We start from the raw sequence: 14,300 nt of genomic DNA, 5'->3' as shown, positions 1-14,300 counted from the left end.
ATGTTGGGCAAAATTTGAAATTCCTAACACTCTTTCTTTCTCCTTCTCTGTAGACAGGGGTAAGATTTGTAGGGTCTTTCAGTTTAGCTGTCTTTCCCTTCTTTGTAAACCTGAATCCAAGTGCATAGACCCATGGTAGTGTCTGTTGTCACGCAGGGAGGTAAAAGCAATGAATTGCAATCTGGATTGTTTTCAGAATGTATAGGCATGCATTTGGCAACCTAGGTACCTTCTTTCAAGAAATGTTGAGTAGCACACCATCCTAGTATGTGCTGGGTTACTGTAACAAAGATAATGAGCATGTCTCTTAAAGTGCTACTAGGGGGCAGTTCAAGGTTGGGGGACCACATCTCGTGAGAACTCTGTTGCTGGGTCACATGGCGGAGGGCATCGTGCGATCAGCGAGAGAGGGTACAGGAAGACATACATACTCTCGCTCAGGTCTCTCTAGTTCTTCTTGTGCCAGAAATCACAGGGGCCACACTTTCATGATGTCATCCTCTCCTGATTTTCCTCCAAAGGCACTCCGAAATATCACCAAAATGAATTTGACATAGGGATTTGGAGAGTAAGTCTCCAGTGCATGTCTTTCTAGGGGAGATGTTTAAACCACAGCATTCCACGGATTTGTTTTTCTTCCTTATGAAACATCTAAGTTGTACCTGTACCGCTTATCGACTGTGGCCTGCCTCGTGGAACATTGTGTACCCGGTCGACATTTAGTGAATTCATTTACCATTTCACAGTCAGCCCTGCTTTCCTTGCCTTTGAGCTCTCCGAAACATTAGTCATTCCTGTCTCCAATCTCCCCGGTCCCGGGATTGGTACAATATTTGCTGCGTATTGACAGTTGGACACTGACTAATGGCATCATCTAGAGAAGAGCAGGCGTGTTCATGAACTTCATTTCTTTTCTGCCTCCCATTGCCAAGGCTAATTGCTTGTTTAAGTAAATGTGTCTGACTTGAATTGCAATTGGAGGTGCTTTGGGATAGTCTGAGTATTGAATTTCACATGCAGTGACCAAAGGAAATTTAGGTTAATGTCCCGAAAACTTTTAGTCAATATGGAGGCCTTTCTTTACAGAAGGAAATTGGCCTTGACAATAGGCAGACCAAACCCAGGGTCAGAAGCTCGTGGGAGCAAGCTAGGTAGCAGAGCTGGGGCCAAGTGGGCGGGAACTGTGTGGTGTGGTGAGTTGGCTGACCACTGGTCTAGACTTTTCTCGCGTCATCAAATCTTTAAAAGGAAAAGTGGAAATTCAGATTTCATTTGAATGTGAACTTTGTTGTAAAACATGATTGGCAAAAACTCGGAGAGACAAATTGGGGCTCAACCTGAAGACCCGAAAAGCAAAGCAGCCAGCCACTGGCTCTTACCTCTACCTGAGTCCGAAATGGCGATCCTGCCTCCAGGATCTCAAGATGAGACTATGTTTCCTTCCGTTTTATTTTCCTCTCTAGGGCTGGGATTAAAGGCACGCACCGCCCTCTTTCTGTGACAAACCTGTGCGGCTACTGGGGTTACAGGGGCATGTTACCATTAATGACCTGGTCTTTAGGGTTGACCAGCGGGGCTGTTTTACTTTCAGATCTTCAGGCAAGCTTTATTTATTAAAATACGATTGAAATGCCACTACATCGTTGCGACCAATGTGTGAATACGGGCTGTTCTCATGGCTGCTGGGTTGTTTCGCCTAAGCTAAACAGGAAGCGCCGGTAGATTTTCCAATTGTTCTTTCCTCACTCCATGAATTAACCATCACTCCACTCTAATCTGGGGCGGCAGCATTACAGAACGGCATCAGAAATCACCTAAGGGACACCCTAAGCTGAGTTCTAACAAGCATTATCTATTGAGCAGAAAACTTGCTTCTTCATCAAAGTGGTAGTACCCTGTGCTGGAAAGGAAGGGAATAGGGATGAACTATTTGGGGATAGGGACATGGTGACTCAATGAGACACTCCTCAGAAGGCCAGCTAAGGTCTAGCTACAGCTATGTCAGAGACTTGACACATCCTGGAGAGGCTCCTGAAGGAACATGGGAAATAATTCCTTTCTTACTCCCAGGAAAATACCTTGCCAAGTCCTTCCAGGTAAATGTGTCTATAGACTGTTAAAGGTGGGTTCATGGTGTATCTGTGCACAATGTTGTCTTTCCCTGGTCCATGATGACATACTTGTGTTCTTTCTAGGAACTGGGGCAATGTCCTCAAGGTGCCCTCACGGTAGCCTGACCAACAGGATCCTACCCCTGGAGTCCATCATTCCCACACCTCTCCCGAGTACCAGGCAATGAAGGGTTAAGTTTACCTTTGCTCTGCCGGAAGCAGAGCCCTTTGCCAGTTCCCCACCTGGATTAAATTGAAATATCTTGTGTTTTAGTTGCTTCAGAACCCGGAACACGTGAACAGGGATGACGGGACTCCTTGAAATACAGCATGGTTCAGATAGTAGGATATTTAATTCTCACTGCTTTTCTGCCAGTGCTGAGGGCCGAGGGCACAAACCAACAAGAGTGGGAACAACAATTATGCATCGAGAAGCCAGAGGTCCTTTGTTCCTGTCCCAGTACAAAGTCGAAACCCTAAAGTACTTTACATAAGATTCATCTTACGTTTTCTATTATTGGAAAATTGTGACTGGCTAATTTTATACACAGGGTTTTGTTTTCGTTCTGCAGAGATGCAGGTTCTGCACAAACTACCCCCACGGTAGCTGTGAAACCATGAGAGAATTCCCCATGTTTGGTGACCTCGGAGCCACACTTCAAGCTGGGCTACGGTCTCTCGCTAGTCCAGGGAAAGATGTATGAGTCGTGACTGGCTGCGGAGCCAGGAGGGGGTATTTTAGTGTTTTAATAATCTGGCTCCGTCGGTTTTGGTGGTTGCTATCCGTGTTTCTATTTTTGTTGCCAGTTCGAACCACTGAGTGAGCTGGATTTCTGCAGATGCTTTTGCGAAAATGTCATTTGCAAAATCAAACGCTCGTGAAAGGGATCACACTCGCCAAGTTCCACAAGCTGTCATGTGCCTGCCCCTTAATGACCACCTGAGAGCCTGACCAGGGGAGCGCGGGTGAAGGAGGAGGTGAGGGAGAAAGTAATGAGCACACAGAGCTCGCGGTTCACAAACAAGGCTTTGCTCTAATTGCTCCCTCCTGTTGCGGCAGCAGCAGCCATTTCTGACCTTAGCCGCCGTGGTCTACCTCGGTAACGAGAAGCCACATGTCACCAGAGGGGACTGGGATCAACAGGACACACCTCGTTCTGATAAACATCCAAATTACATATTGTAGTTGGGAGACGGATGGAGGCTGAATTGTCCCCCCCCCCCCCCCCCCCCCCGCTTAAGTTCTATTGTTTGTGGCTCTCATTTTCAGTATCTGAGAAGGTAGCCTTTTGGGGAAGTAGAGTTTCCACAGGATTGACAAGTTAAGTGACAGCAAGGTTCGGTATGATTGGTGTCTTCTTAAGAAGAAATGAGGCAGACATACGATGAAGCAGGCTCCTTGATGAAGGAGGACGAGATGAGAGAGATATACGCGTAACGTAAGGCATAGAGAGCAGACCACTAGGAACCAAGAGCCAAGGAAGGGCCAGCTCTCTTGACAGTTTCCTCAAGAGTGTGAGGAGCCAAGAAAGGAGGAGCCCCTTGGCAAGCCCCTGATGAACCTTGAGGTTTGGGCTTTTAGCCTCTGGGATTGTGGGAAGTAGGGTTGTGGTACTTCATTAGTTATCACTGGGGGTAATAACAGTGGCTTCCTCAGAGAGACTTGTAGGACTGAATGAGGTGAATCATTGCTTCGGGACCCTTCAGTGCCATTCACTAAGCCACAACTCGTATTGTATTGATAGCCACACAGAGCAGAGTAAGGAAGTAAGATGATTGTACACTGTGACAAAGCTCGTCCAGAGGCCGATAGGGGCTGGACAGAGAATCATGGAGAGGGGTTTAGACAAGACAAGCAAGCAGTACCGTCCACAGTGAAACTGAGTTGTCAGCCAAGGGATGAAGAGATGGGGAAGAAGATGCAAGCAGTGGGAGTCATAGGCACAAAGACTAAGGGAGAAAGAATGGGGCCTTGGGGTCAGGCATAGCTCAGTGGTGGAACACCTGCCTAGCATGCATAAGGTCCTTGGTTCGATCCCTGGCACGGCCAGTGGAACACAGTAAAACCCATGGCAGATTCAAAAGTATGGGTTCATAATGAACAGGTAGATGGATGGTTACTCTATCAATACTGTAAAAATTGCTTAAAACAGTATTCAGTTATTTTTACACAGTGTGTGTGAGTCAGAAGTCTGGGTGGGGAAGGCACATTTTCTACTTAGTGGCTCCAAAGTCAAAGTTAAAATGCCATCAGACCAAAGGTTCTATCTGGGGCTGGATCTTCCCTGGTCCCCACTGTCTGGTCCATTTATTTTTTCACCCTTCCCATGTAGTTCCTTCATGCTTAACACCAGCAAGGGCATGCTAAATCCCACTCAGGTTCCGAGTCTCCTGGCTGACTACTTTCCTGTACTTTTAAGGGCTCATGTGATGAATTGGGCCCATACAGATAATCCAGGATCATGTTTTTATTTATTTATTTATTTCAAGCCAGTTGGTTAGCCCCTTAACCATGTTTGCTGTAATACAGTCACAGGTGTGAGAGCTCCTGAAGTTCCTAGTCTCGTGGAGCTGGGCGTGGAATCTTCCTGACGGGCATAATTCTGTTTAACACAGGCTGTGGCGAACTCTGGGGAGGCATCCGTGGATGCAGGGCCTTATGGGTCATAGGAAAGATTCCGGAATTTAATTTAATGGCATAATTATAGTAATTACTATTACCCGGTAACTACTATGTATGACATCTATTTATTAGCACCCAGAGCTCTTTTCACATTACAAATACAATCTCATTTGATCCTCCTCATGGAGGGTCTTGTAGGGAAGTAAAGCTGAACTCAGATTTCTGGTGAGGACATGGGTACTGTAGAGCCCAAGTGATGTCCCCAAGACCACTCGCCTCCTGCTGAATCCACGTTTAAACCCAAATTTATCCCATTCCAGATCGCATTAAGGGGGCAGGGAGGTGGCTCATTTTGTAGAGCGTCTACCTAGCATGCAGAAGGACTTGCTTTGTTTTCCTTTTCCCTTGCACCACATGAAACAAGTGTGGTGTTTTAAGCCTGCAATTCCAGCACTCTGGAGGTGGAGTCAGGATGATCAGGACTCACGGTTGTCCTTGGTACACGTGACTTCAGAGTCAATTTGGGATGGCCATAAAAAAATCACAAGTGGTCAGAGTGCTGAAGTTAAGTGGCTGCTGAGTGTTCAGCCTTCAATGGGACATCTAGATCAACTCTACCAGGGCTCAGAGAACATCCTGGAAGGTATATTTTAAGGATTCTGCGGTGATGGATGAGAGACGGTTATGCCGGGCAGACAAAGCTTAAGTGGGGAGTTTTATTGAGGTCTTTATTTCAATAAATGGGGGGTGGGGAAAGGAAAGGGAGAGAGACAGAGATAGAGAGGTGCAGAGAGAGACAGGGGAAGAGGAAGAAGTGGGTGAAGTAGGCGAGTTTCACCTTTTAAAGAGACGGGGTACTGCAAATTTCAAGGTGTCATTATTTTTCTCTGCTGTGTAGTACTCCATTGTGTAAATGTCCACATTTTTCTTATCCATTCTTCAGTTGAGGGGCATTTAGGTTGTTTCCAGGTTCCGGCTATGACAAACAATGCTGTTATGAACATAGTAGAACATATGGATGGAGCTAGAAACATCATATTGAGTGAGATAACCCAGACCCAGAGAGACAATTATCACATGTACTTGCTCATGAGTGGTTTTTAAACATATGAAGAAAACGAGCCTACAAATCACAATCCCAGAGGCCTCAATATTGACTAAAAGTTTTCAGGGCATTAACCTAAATTTCCTTTGGTCACTGCATGTGAAATTCAATACTCAATACTTAGCTAGACAACCATGAGGACCATAAGAGACACATTACATGGGTTTAATCTACATGGGAAGTAGTAAAATAGTGAAATACAAGATCTCCTGAGTAAATTATGATGAGCATGGGGACCATGGGAGAGGGTTGACGGGGAGGGGAGAGGCAGGGAGGGGAGCAGAGAAAAATGTAGAGCTCAATAAAATCAATAAAAAAAAAAAGAGAGAGGGTACTGCCTACCCTGTACACAGGCCTGGCACATGGCTTGGTGCACTCTGACAGGTCCGCAAGGGGTGCGGCCAGGATCATCTGGATGTTACTGTCTGTGTGTGAGAGCCTGAGGAGGGGGGGATGGGGGAACTGGGGGATGCCATCTTCTGGACATGACAAAGCCATTGTACTCATGCGTGAGATCCACCTGAGATCAAGCCACAATCAGTCAACATTCCAGCATGCGCACTAATGACACTCCATGGACTAAAAATAAACAAAACCAAACAAAACAACACAACCAAACAAAAAGGGGAGAACATGAAGGTAGAGGGGGAGCCTGTGGTGGAGTGTCTAAGAAGAGAGTGGGGAGAGAGCTGGATGGGTGTAGGGTCAAGCTATACCATGTCAAAGGATAAATATAAGATATTAGAAAATTAAAAAAAACCCTAAAATTCTATCAGCACCTTAACTTTAAATCTGACCTTACTTATAAATGTTTTTTAAGCTGTGCAGTTTTAGGTGTTGATGAATGGTTGATGTGGGAGGGCCCAGGCCACTGTACCACCTCATGTGGCCCTGAGTTGTATAAGAAAGAACGCTGAGCAAGCGGTAAGAAACAAAGCAGTGAGACCCACTACTCTATGTTTTTTTTGCTTCTGTTCTTACTTGAATTCTTGCCCCAATTTTCCCCAATTGGTGTGGAAAGCCCTTATGTATATGTGTTGCTTTTATTGGTTAATGAATAAAGCCATTTTGGCTAGTGGTTTAGCAGAATAGAGCTAGGTGGAGAAACTAAACTGAATGCTGGGAGAAAGAAGGCGGAGTCAGTGAGAAGCTATGTAGCTGCCCCCTGAAAGATGCTTCTGGTGTAGCCTGCCGGTAAGGCCACAACCTTGTGGTGATGCACAGATTAATGCGGATGGGTTAGTTTAGGATAGAAGAACTAGCTATCCAGCAAGCAATATGCTTAGGTTATTGGCCAAACAGTATTGCAAATAATAGAGCTTCTGAGTGGTTATTTTGGGTCTAAATGGCTGGGACCGAATGAGCAGCCTCTCCCAACACCCAGTGACGGTGATGTGGAACTGTAAGCCAAGCAACAATCCCTTCCCAAGTGACTTTTGGTTAGTGTTTTCTCACAGCAACAAGAAAGCAAGCTAGGTTAGGTCTGGCATGTTGAGGATAAAACTTAACTGCTGTGAAATGTTTTCTTCTAGTCCAAGTGATTAGAGTGGTGCTCAGTTTGACTTGGGGCTGGTGGTATTAATAATAATAATAATAATAATAATAGTAATAATAATAATGATGATGATGATGATGCCACCTGCCTTTTATCCTTTAGGTCAAGTCTTTTGTCCCCAGTCCACCCTACCAAGGAGAAACTTCTTGAGCTCCTGTTCCCATCAGCCCCTTCTCGCCACCAGCTGCCGACAGCTGGCCTTTCTATTGCAAGACAAGTGGTCAGGAGACTCGGGTTGTTCCAGGCAGTAGACAAATTTTCCAAGCACCTGGGGGCAGATGGACTTGGCTTCTCTGAGCAAGCAGGTGGACGTATTTTAGGGGAGGAAGGACCAGGTGAACTGCAGGGTCCCCTGAGTGGAGCTGTGCATGTTCTAGAAGATCGCCTGACGTGCTTTGCAAAAAAAAAAACGGTCAAGCCTGGTCCCCGGGAGCCATCTGATTCTGGCGAACTCATCATTAGCTTCTACTTCTGTGCCCACTGGGTGCTGTTGCCTCGTGCTCACTGGAGCCAGAAACACTTGCTCTGGGATCCGTTGTTAGCTCCCAGGGCTCCGGGAAAGAATAAAGAAAGTGTGCCTACTCACATTGCCAAAACTCATTTCTTTGCAGCTGCACTGGAGAAACAGATACCAACATATTTACACCGTTTGGGAGGAGAAAGAAATCCACCCAGAATGAAACTTTGTTTGCCCTGTTTCTTGCCAGTCTTTCCTAAGCAGGGGGTAGGAAGCGTTCCCAGAAAGAGGATGCCAAATGCATTTACAACAAACTAAAAGAAAAAAAAAGGGGCAATTCACAAGGGAGCAAGATCTTCAACAAATGAAAAAGCGTAAATGATAATATCCAGCAGATTAGCTCCCAGAGAAGCCCTCAGGCAGAACTGTAAGCCATTATAATTAAGGATTTGGAAAATATCAGTATTTAATTAGAGCCTCTTTTCTTGGTGAAATGCTGTTGTTTTGTTATAACTTCAGGTGTAAACAGCTAAACATACCCATTTCCAAAATGTGTTTTTGCTGTAAGCCTAGAATCAGCGCTAATGCTAATTTGCGTATCACAGCTTCCTTGTGTGTTTTCTTTGTTTGTTTCTGATCAGAGCTACATTTTAAGGGCAGTTTATCTCCAGTTTCTAAACGCAACTGTCTCCTAGTCCTAGGCTGTTAGAGTTACTTATCCATAAACATCGGCGAAAATCCCAACACTTCAACTCCATAAACCCGCCAGCTGACCCATAATCGAATTAAACCCAGCTCCTCTGATGTTTAAGCACATTCCTGGGGGTTGTTGTAGTACAGACATGGAGTTTTTAAATCCCCTCCCAATGTAATCAAATGTCTTGACAGTGGGAAGACGGTTTAGCTTCAGCCCCTCACAACAGCAAAGGGTTCATAGATTGGTTCTTCGGATCTGAAATGCTGATCTAAAACAAACAAACAAAGACAATAGTAATTACACCTGCAGTGCCAAGTGCCTGACTCCTCTCCTTCTTAGCCCCCTCTTCCTGTGCCTACTATTCCCCCACAATAGACAAACCTTTATTCCTTTGCCTAGAGAGAGACGTGTGCACCTCACTATGGTTTCCCACCATGGTGGAGATGATGAGGCGCGTTGATACCAACACCACAATTTAACGCTTCAGAGAAGCAGTGTATCGTTCTTCCCTCTGTAGCCAGGCACGCTAATTAATATTTATTGCACCTGTCAAGCCAGGAGCCACAGCTAATCAGTTGCTGTGGCACCTCAGTGGGGGCACGGGACACCACACACATACACGCTCTTTAGCAGACACGTTTGGGTCATCAGCGAAGACAGAAGCCTCTTTCTCCAGGGAGGCAACATAAACCCCCTCCCTTCTCTGGTGAAATCAAACTTATTAATGCGAATTTTTATCCTTGCTGGGAGTTTCTGTAGGAAATGTGTGTGGTTGAAAGTGGGTGGAAGGACAAGAGACCGCTGAGTGTTCAGGGCCAACAGTCTGGCGTTATTAGAATGAGGACTTTTGGAAACAACAACCTTTGCTTTTTATCAGACTCCCTTTAAAGGTTATAGGCGTGTCTGTGGGGATGGGGGTGGGCAGAGGTGGCTATAAATCCTTATGAAGTTTAATCAGAAGTGGCAGGTCATTCAAGATGAAACCCGTCACGAAGACCGTTTGCCCTAGAACTTGGTTCGACACTGTCAACAGAACTTCGTCACCAACAGGTAGCTGGCAATGGAATTAATTAAAGCGGGAGTGGAATAATAACTGAATTCTGAGATTGCGCCTACAGCGAGGAATTTGGCACTTGGAGCGGAGAAGTTTCTATGGATGCCGTGAATCATCCTCTACCGCATCCAAGTGAGCCCAGCACGGCTGTGGAGCCACGTTTACTAAAAAGTTTAATTAAGGGAACGTGTAAACGGTGGAGGAGAAAAGTAGGGCACCAAATGCTGCTTTATTAGGTTAGTTTACTTTTCTCTTCTAATTCTATCCGGAGCACCTGTGTCATTAGAAACCGCATGACCCCCAACTGTCGAGCTTTGGAGTACCGGGGAGAAATCGCGTGAGCTCTTAACTGAAGATTATCTGGGCTATTGCATTTTTCCCTTCGACATAATTGCTCTTCTCTTGAGGGTGATATTAATGGTGATAACAACCAAGCTACAGTGGTGATAAGACTGAAAGAGAGGGCGTATCCTGAGCGTGTCCTGAGCCGGGAAGATGTCCCAGGTCCCAAGTGGTTTGCATACATTACCTCATTCAATTCTTAGAACTCCTTGAGGTGAGTTCTATTAAGCAGGTGAAGAATTGAAACATAGTTTTGCAACCTTTGTCACCCAGGCAGAGTCTGCTCCAAACTCTAAAGCTGTCTTCCTAACTACCCTCTTTCTGGAGGGATGCAGGCTTCTTTGGGGGCCAGTAGTGGGTACTGTGGGAAGAGTCCATTTATGTCAGCATTACCGTTTCTCTAAGCTCCGTACTGCTGTGCCCTTGGCTCCTGCGTGGACCACAGTGACAGAATCTTCATGTCCTGACCTCACAGAATTCATTCTGATTCCCTTCTGTGATTATTGTCACTACCTCTGCTGAGGCCCTTGTTGGTTTCTGGGTCATCTTGGATGTTCCTCACTCCTGATAAAACTGCTCTGATCAATTCTTAAAATGTAATTGCCCGAGCCATCCACTTTCTTGGACTATTGGCGTCTTACATAGAGATAGGCTTGGCACACCCATCCATCTGAACTCTGCAGCTTCTTTGACTCTTGCTCTTAGACCCTGTTCTCATATCGTGTCCAATCCTAACCACGTGGAGGTGTGTTTTGGGGCTGGTGACTACCGCAAACTTTGGGAAACTAGTTTGGTGATTCGTAATTGGTGTATGCGTGTGTTGACGGTCACTTGTTTCGGGCTGGCAGTGCCCAAGTTTGAAGGTGGGATCTTAAAACTGGATCCAAATGCTGGGAAGACTCTAGCTGAGTAGTGAGATCACTGACTCTTAGAATTAATCAGAATTTTCCATTCTTGGGCTGGCCAGCTGCCCGCCATCTTAGCCTTTGTTCCCTTGCTGTGGGATGGATGAGGATGCTTGTATCTTCTTCACCTCATTGCTATAAAGGACAATTTAGTGACTTATATAAAACTTTTAGCACAAGTGGCTGGCACTTGATGAGTATTGTTCTTCTTGTGTGTGTGTGTGTGTGTGGGTGTGTACCTGTGCTTGCATGCGGAGGCCAGGTGGTTGATGACACGGGGTATATTTCTCACTATTCTCTGCCTTATTCTCCTGATACAGGGTCTGTTACTGAACCCGAGGTTCCTGGGATGTGTGTATCTCACCCTGTAATGCGGGGCTGACACTTGTGCCCATACTCATATTTATTTTTTAGATTCAAACTCAGGTCCTCATGCTTGCATGTGGCTTTTAAAGGTGGTTCTGGGATCAGCAGCAACTCCTGCGAACATAGTGGCTGTGTGAATCCTTGGGCCCACCACCACGGACTGGCTCAAAACTCTGGGGTGGGTCCTCTTACTTACATTTTCAAAGGTCCTCAGGACAATGTGGGGCTCTAATGTTTGGAGACTGTTACCGTATCGATTATTTCTCATGGACATGAGAGCTCCATGAAGACTTCTCTTCAACCCTCTGAGTAGTAGCTATGGCGTATTTTCCGCCATCTTTCTTACTTTCCTTATCCATGGAAGGGTCAGATTCAGCTGGCTTCCCTGTGCAAAACTGGAATTTCTCCTGGGAAGTTCTGTTCTGCTGTTGGTCCACTTGTTTTTGAAATGTCTCTTCCTTCCCTACACTTTTGTAGGGGCTGATTCTACGCACTACAGATCTCCTGCCTTCCTCCCGGCTCCTAATAATAATAATTACTGAAAGATTTGCTTTGACTTGATTGCTGCTTCATGCTGAAGGAAAAATAAAGAAGAAATTCCTTCAAATTTTTGTTTCTTTTTCGAGACCTAACAAATGTGTCTTACTATGGAGAGTCATTCACCTGTGTAAAGCAAAGATTCTTATTTGTGTCTTGGATATTCTTAATACCTTTAGAAAGATTCTTCTCCTCCTCCTCCTCCTCCTCCTCCTCCTCCTCCTCCTCCTCCTCCTCCTCCTCTTCTTCTTCTTCTTCTTCTTCTTCTTCTTCTTCTTCTTCTTCTTCTTCTTCTTCTTCTTCTTCTTCTTCTTCTTCTTCCTCTTCCTCCTCCTCCTCCTTCTTCTTCCTTCTTCTTCTTCTCTTCCTCCTCCTCCTTCTTCTTCTTCCTCTTCCTCCTCTTCCTCTTCTTCTTCTTTAAAAAAAGAGATTGAATTCTAAGTAATAACTTGTGCTCTTTTACCCGTCTGCAGTGTTTAATTCAGCCCTGGAAGGCAGGCACACACATCATTTTCTCCTCGGCTCTGTTTCACTGTTGAGTGAAGTGTTTTGAATTAATTTGGCTAAATTATTAATAGCTCATGATTGGAAAGCATTGCTGCCTTGGAGTTTTTGTTTGTTCGTGCACTGAGCAGTAATATGGCAGCCCTCATGCACACGGATGGGTCTGCTTCAGATGGCTGGGTGAGATGTTGACTCTGCTCATCCACAGTAAATTCTCCCAAGGACCAGCTTCAATAATGGAGAAGATAGTTGAGTTTTCATGAAATCGGGACAGCTTCCTGGAAAGGCAACGCTTAGAGTTAGAGCATAGGGAGGCCGTTCATTTATTCAGCAGAAAGATGGTGAGCACTCTGTGAGACGCAGGGAATATGATGGGCTGTAAAGGAAACACGCCGGCCTTGTTTCCACGGAGCCTGTGGCAGAATATGTCAGGCACATTCATGAGAGGATCACCAGGATAGATGCCAATGGCAACATGATAGCCTTACAGAGGAAAAGGGTGGATATGTCAGTGTGAACTTGCGGCAGGGATGCAGATTACGCTATTCCTAGTTTAGGCAGAAATAATTTAGCTCAGAGAAGGGGCTGCTATGGATGAAAAAGTCAGCTATAACAGCAACACGCAAGGAGCAAGCAAGACATCGAAGGCGACAGAGAAAGTCTGACGTGCTGAAGGCTAGGGAACAACAGGGTGCCCATTAAGATTCTTATATTAGGGGAAGATGTAAACGGATCAGATTTTGGCAAGATCACTGTGGTTTGTTCCCCTTTCCACTCCCTTCTCTCCTCTCTTGCTAATCTCTCTTTTCTCTGCTGCTTCCTGGTCACCCTCAGGTCACTGGCTTCTTCTCCCACATAGTCCAGTCATGACATCCTGTCTCACGGCAGGTTGCCGGTTGACCATGGACTTACTAAGTCTTTCCCTCTTTTAGACTGGTGGCATCAGATAGTTGCAAAAGGAAAGCAACCAGGCCAGCCCAAAGCCAATGTAAAGACAGGAGAGAGCGGGTGAAACCACTTTGGGTCTTTAGATAGAACACTTGTAATGCTGCAAGATAGAGACGAGGTTTCTATCAGCTAATCTTGAAGAAAATACTTGAAGTCAGGGGACAAGGCCTGGTTCTTTCCTGGGCCCATCATTCTAGCTAAGTCAGCTAGGAAGTTAGCATGGCAGACCTAAGTGGTTAGGTTTCTCTCTGTCACTGTGTTAGTGTGCGTGACAAAGATCATTTCTGAAAACCAATTACTTGCCGGAGAGCAAATTGGTTGCATGGTTGGAGAACCAACGAAGGCCCAGGCGAGAGCATGTTGAAATTTCCATACTCTGAAGAGCATGTTGAAATTTCCATACTCTGAAGAGCATGTTGAAATTTCCATCCACTCTGAAGAGATGCAGAAGTAGGGGAATAAAGAACATACTACATGTTTCCAAAGAGAGGATGTACATTTTGAAGTGGGCTGGAGTTTGATGGAAGCATTTAGCTCATTTCTGTGGAGCCCCTGACTATCCAAAGGATGCCTAATCCCTCTGAAACTTTCAATGCCTTAATATGTTCTGTACACAGTTCTGAACAAACACTGAGAATGAATAAATTGAATTCTAAAGTGAATTCTCCGTCTTATTTACAGTTGCTATGCATTCCATTTCAAATGTCACGCTGGCAGAAACAGCTCTAATTTGAGAGAAACACTAGATAGTTCCGCGTAAGATAATGAAATCTGTAGGACTCAAGGCTCCGCTGTCTCCTCATTTGCTCTGCTAACAAAGGCTTTGTTTCTGCTGGGGAGATACTCTCATTCCCCAGAATGTGTCAAGTCCATTACCGAGCACAAGGACACAATGGTTTAGATGACATCGAGTCCTTCTGGGACGTGCTCCTGGTCCCCATCTGCTGGAAAATGATTTGTCTGAATCTAGGTTTTGGAATGAGTCTGAGGCTAGATTTACAAGGAGCAACCTTTGCACAGTTCCATGCTTCTGATGATCCATTCCTTGAAGCTTTCTCTTTCCTGAGGATCTGGCCTTGGGCTGTGAACCCCACAG

The sequence above is a fragment of the Microtus pennsylvanicus genome, chromosome 20 (genome assembly GCF_037038515.1).
Source record: "Microtus pennsylvanicus isolate mMicPen1 chromosome 20, mMicPen1.hap1, whole genome shotgun sequence".
Lineage (NCBI taxonomy): Eukaryota > Metazoa > Chordata > Mammalia > Rodentia > Cricetidae > Microtus > Microtus pennsylvanicus.
This window is presented reverse-complemented; position numbering follows the sequence as displayed.